The sequence below is a fragment of the Trachypithecus francoisi genome, unplaced genomic scaffold, assembly GCF_009764315.1.
Source record: "Trachypithecus francoisi isolate TF-2019V2 unplaced genomic scaffold, Tfra_2.0 Lachesis_group5, whole genome shotgun sequence".
In the NCBI taxonomy this organism is placed as follows: domain Eukaryota; kingdom Metazoa; phylum Chordata; class Mammalia; order Primates; family Cercopithecidae; genus Trachypithecus; species Trachypithecus francoisi.
In genome coordinates this window covers 90,213,515-90,219,514 of record NW_022681470.1, presented here as the reverse complement: position 1 = coordinate 90,219,514, position 6,000 = coordinate 90,213,515, and positions in this window count along the sequence as shown.

Below are 6,000 nucleotides of genomic sequence, written 5' to 3'. Positions count from 1 at the left end.
CAAATCAAAACCACAATGAGATACCATCTCACACCAGTTAGAATGGCAATCATTAAAAAGTCAGGAAACAACAGATGCTGGAGAGGATGTGGAGAAATAGGGACACTTTTACACTGTTGGTGGGATTGTAAACTAGTTCAACCATTATGGAAAACAGTATGGCAATTCCTCAAGGATCTAGAACTAGAAGTACCATATGACCCAGCCATCCCATTACTGGGTATATACCCAAAGGATTATAAATCATGCTGCTATAAAGACACATGCACACGTATGTTTATTGCAGCACTATTCACAATAGCAAAGTCTTGGAATCAACCCAAATGTCCATCTGTGACAGACTGGATTAAGAAAACGTGGCACATATACACCATGGAACACTATGCAGCCATAAAAAAGGATGAGTTTGTGTCCTTTGTAGGGACAGGGATGCAGCTGGAAACCATCATTCTTAGCAAACTATCACAAGAACAGAAAACCAAACACTGCATGTTCTCACTCACAGGTGGGAACTGAACAATGAGATCACTTGGACTCGGGAAGGGGAACATCACACACTGGGGCCTATCATGGGGAGGGGGTAGGGGGAGGGATTGCATTGGGAGTTATACCTGATGTAAATGATGAGTTGATGGGTGCTGATGAGTTGATGGGTACAGCACACCAACATGGCACAAGTATACATATGTAACAAACCTGCACGTTATGCACATGTACCCTAGAACTTAAAGTATAATAATAATAAAAAAAAAAAAAAGCTAGGAGCTTATAATTTTTTTTAATAGGCTGCAACAAAACATCCAGGTCAAAACAATTTCAACTAGCACTATGCAGGCACACAGACACACAAAAAATAAAATGAAATAAATCACCAGGTGTGTTGGCTCATGCCTGTAATCCCAGCACTTTGGGAGGCCGAGGCAGGTGGATCACCTGATGTCAGGAGTTCGAGACCAGCCTGACCAACATGGTGAAACCCCCTCTCTACTAAAAATACAAAAATTCGCCCTGCATGGTGGCCTCCATGTGTAATCTCAGCTACTTGGGAGGCTGAGGCAGGAGAATCTCTTGAACCTATGGGGGCAGAGGTTGCAGTGAGTCGAGATTGCACCATTGCACTCCAGCCTGGGCAACAGAGTGAGACTCCATCTCAAAAATGATAATAATAATAAATAGATTTTTAATAAATAAATAGTAAATAATAAAATAAAACAATAAATGAATGAATAAATTGATGATCAAGAAGTTCTGTTCTGGACATAATAACTTTTTGTGTTCTTATACACAAACACATCTGTTTCCCAGGCATGATACAAAATTATAAGACTCTTGCTTGATTTTGTTCATACTAACAAATACATCAGAATGACACTGCTCAGAAACTTCCTAGAACTCCTATTTGGTAACTGCCTTAAGAAGCAACAAATAAGAGGCCGGGCGCGGTGGCTCAAGCCTGTAATCCCAGCACTTTGGGAGGCCGAGACAGGCGGATCACGAGGTCAGGAGATCGAGACCATCCTGGCTAACACGGTGAAACCCCGTCTCTACCAAAAAAATACAAAAACTAGCCGGGCGAGGTGGCGGCGCCTGTAGTCCCAGCTACTCGGAAGGCTGAGGCAGGAGAATGGCGGGAACCCGGGAGCCGGAGCTTGCAGTGAGCTGAGATACAGCCACTGCACTCCAGCCGGGGCATCAGAGCGAGACTCCGTCTCAAAAAAAAAAAAAAAGAAGAAGCAACAAATAAGTCAGCTTATAAGTCATTTACTATTACTTTATAGCTAAGTCTTGTTTCTTATATTACACAACATGAACCACCAACTTATCCATAAGGCTTGAATCTTAAAGATGTCTGGCTATTTTTTAAATTAAAAGCCGAACTCAAAGGATAAACATTCTCCACAACTGAAGTTATGCAAAGGGCTGTGGCAGGTTCTAAAGTCAATTCCAAAAGTTACAAAACGTACTTCAAGTAAGTGGATGAAAATATTTGTATATTAGGATCAGTTACTTTATTTTGGGCATATTATATCAGTGTGATCACATGCACACGTAGCTGCAGGGGGTATGCCAATGAAGTCTAGTTATATGCACGTATGTGCTTCTGGGAATAAAATGATTTGTCAAGCCTATGTATTTATAGACATATCATTTGGGATTACCTCAGAATTAACTAAGAATCTATACATTTTCAGTTTCTACACAAAGCACTTGGATAAATGAGATTCACGAAATATCATTCCTGCCCTCAAAGAGCACAGGGAGGAGAAAAACATAGACAAATCATTGCAACACAGTGAAAGAAGTGTAATAGTGGAGATACATATTCAATACAGTGGTAGCAACTAGCAAGGAGTGATTATATGTAGATAGAAAGCTTCAAAGAGAGGCAACACCTAATCAAAGTTTGGATGGATAAACACGAGCACAAGTTTCATCAGGCTTAATGAGATGGGCAATCCAGGTATAGAAAATAGTATGTGCAAAGACACTGAGGCATGAAACAACATAGTGTGTTTGGGAAATTACAAGCCATTTGATATTGCTGGAGCACAGAATCTAAGGGAAAGAATACAGAGATATTTCATTGGAGAAGTGACCGATAGCCATGTAACTGAAAATGTGTATTTTGGTTTGCAGATGATTATATGTGTCTACTGTCTTTCCATAGTACATCAATCAGCCTGTAGCTGGAGCAATAGTGACACATGTATTTATTATATGATTGTATTTTTGCCTGAATTTATCACAAAAAAATGTCCCTGGTCTCTGCTCATATTTGTTTTACTCCCCCATTACTCTCTCACCTTTTACTTGTTTCCCTCTGCAATCTAGTTTCTAGCTCCCTTTCCCCTTGGAGCGTCTCCTCCCATATTGATCTGAGTTCATCTACAGTCTCATAGGCCATTCTCTTTTCTAATATCATGCAACTCTTATCTTTCCTTCAGAACCAAACTTATATGACCTCTTCTTGAGAAGCCTTGGCGAAGTGTAATGACTGAGAATTTAGAGTTTGGAGTAAGACAACCTGTATTTGAAACCCGAGTCTGTCATTTACCATCTTTGTGCTCTAAGGTACCAGTCATTTTGCCTCTTCAAGCCTCACTGTCATCATCTGTAAAATAGGGGTAATGAATACTGACCAGCATGCTTGTGAATATTAAAATGGATAATAAATGTGAAGAATTTAGTATAGAATTTGACCCTTAATAGTTATTGCTAATCATAAATTTAACTTGTCTAGAAATTCTCACGCCTAAGTCATATATATACATAAGGTGATTTAATTTGGTTGATATTTACCTTGACTTTATCTGCTTTTCTGATAAGCCGTGGGAGGCAGTGCTGCTGCTTTGCACAACTCCAATTTGAACAATGCCCCCTGGAGTTGTGCAATATGGCAACTCTGGGAAAGAGGAGGCTTTTCAGTTTGTTTCTATTTATAGTTTGAATACTTTAACTTTATAAATAAATTAATGTCTTAAAGTGTCCGTGGGGTCTCTGGACCAGAAGATTTTGGGGCTTCTTTGTTCGGTTGGTTTATATTTTGTATCACTATTTAAAAAGAAAAAAAACCTAAACCAATAATAACATGCTTTGAAGAAACTCAGTCTTCTAGATGTCATTCCAATCAGTATTAGTTAAGATTTTAGTAGAAGTTCAATTAAAAAGTATTTGTTGACAGAAAGAAGAATGAGCACAAGCCTTCAGGTCAAGTAGAGCTGGATTTGGATTCACTATTTACAAATTACATAATCTTGTTAAACCTTTGTTTCCTTGATTTGGTAAGGGAGCTAATCATTCCAGACACACTCAGGTACTTTCTGGTACTTAACTGAGCTACTGTGTACATAAAGTACCCAGCAGAAAATCTGGCATTTGGTGGGTTCTCAATAGCGGTACCTATGATCACTTTTATTATGTGCATGTTGCTGCTCTGGTTGCTGGCTTAAAACTGGTTAGAATCAAGATGCTCGTTAAAACTGGCGATTAAATTCAGGTTGGTATTAGGATTAATAGTCAGAGCCTATAATAGATTAGGGTTAGGACTGAAATTACAATTCAATTAAGGTTACAATTGTAATGCATACAGGGGTTATTATTAAGGTTGGTGTTAATTAAAACTGGATAATAGAAGTAAGAAGCAGTATGGAGTACTGGTTTAGCTGGGTGGAAAATTGAAGAGGAAAGCAATGTGGAAACCTATGTAGAATTTAGTGATACAGAAAACTCATACAGAGGAGAAAAAAGGGTTAGAGTACAAAGCGGAATCTGAATGGATATTAAGCCTTCTTAAATTTTTCCCTACAGGTGCTGTCATCTTCTCCCTGATGAATATATAAAATTCACCCACTCAGGCTGAGTTCTTTCCCTTTTCCCTCCTGGGCAGGAGCAGCGTGGGGAAAGGAATGCCCAGGGCCCACACAGCTGCGTCTAGCCCAGGACCAGTGCCAGCATCACATTCCACACCCCCAGCTACCCAGGCTGTTGCTGAGTGGACAGGGGCATCTAGGAGGCAAAGCCTGCCTTCTCTCCACTCCCCTTCCCTGCTTCCTCAGATTTTCAGTGTAGCTACCAGCTCTGTAATCCCACAGATAACCTACTCCAGACTTTGTGCACGTCTCTGGGAAATGCATATTGTATGTCACAGCGTTCAGAGTGGAAAGTAACCACAGAGATCACAATCCAACATGGATACTTTTATTTTATCTATTTTCATGATGGGGTTAATCCTTGTAGGTCAATCTTTCTTTGTAAAACTATATTCCTAGTGAGGAGGGTGGGCGCCTGTAGGATGCTAGGTGCACATGTAAAAAGGGCATTAGAATGACTATAGGCAAGACGTTATTCCAAATGCGAACATCCACATCAGTAGGAGAAACTACTTTTCACTCTGAAATATGCAAGAGTGAGGAATTCCTCAAATTGGACACTACTCTAGAGTTTTGGGAATGATTCTTCTTATCCTTCCTGCTTCCAAGGGTACTATCTCCCATTCCCCATCCAGTGCTGGTAACCCTTCTGCCAGCCAGCTGTATGAACATAGAAAGTCATTTAGCTTCTCTGAGTTCCATTTTCCTTATCTGTTCAACAAGCAGTATTAATTAGAAAATCTTGAAGGTCCCGTACAACTCTAACATTCTTTTATTCTATAATTCTAAAAGCCAGTGACTGTTTCCTATTCCCAGGACTTAAACTGCTGCCAAACTGATGCTGATGATGCAGAAAGGAGAAGAGGAGCCAGTAGGAAAAGAGCATTCCAGAGTCTCATTTGCTAACTCTTAATACTCTCTCCAAAACAGCTTTCCTCCTTACCTCTCACCCTTGGTTCTTGTCCCATGCAGTTACAGTAGAGAGTAGGGCCAGACCAGCAAGTATTACAGAATTAAGGGGGTCAGGCAGAAGGGGATCACTGCAGAGCAGCAGATGGAAAAGACAGATTAATTAGAAGACTATGAGACCTAATTCTACATCCTGCCTTCCCTATCCCACCCATCCCCACTCTCACTCCCCTCCCCCTCCATTAACCTGTTCTCTCTTAAGCCCACTTAGATGATCTCTAAGATGTCTTCTAGCTGCAAAGATAATACTCTTTATCCACTAAGACCCTTTAACTAGGGTAGCCTGATCTTTCCCTTCTGAAGCTGGTTTCTGTTTTGAAAACACCCACATTACTGCCTGATCTCTGCATAACTAACTTCATGCCAACATGGCTCCACCTCTTGGGAAAGTTCAATCTTTCCCATATCTCTCCCCTATCCCCTAGCCCAGCCTCTTCTCTCTCTTATATCCCGGTTTCCACACCCCTCAAATATAGTACCCCCTTTATTTTCATCTCTTGGAGATTCTAAGATATCAGCAAACCCTAGGGAGACAGAATGGTCTGGAGCCACTGAGATGTCAAGTCAGGCAAGTCAGACAGCCAAAGATGGTCAACACTTCCGTGTAAGAAAATCTTAACTATCCAGGCACTCAAGAAATGTCCAAGAGGCAGGCAGAACT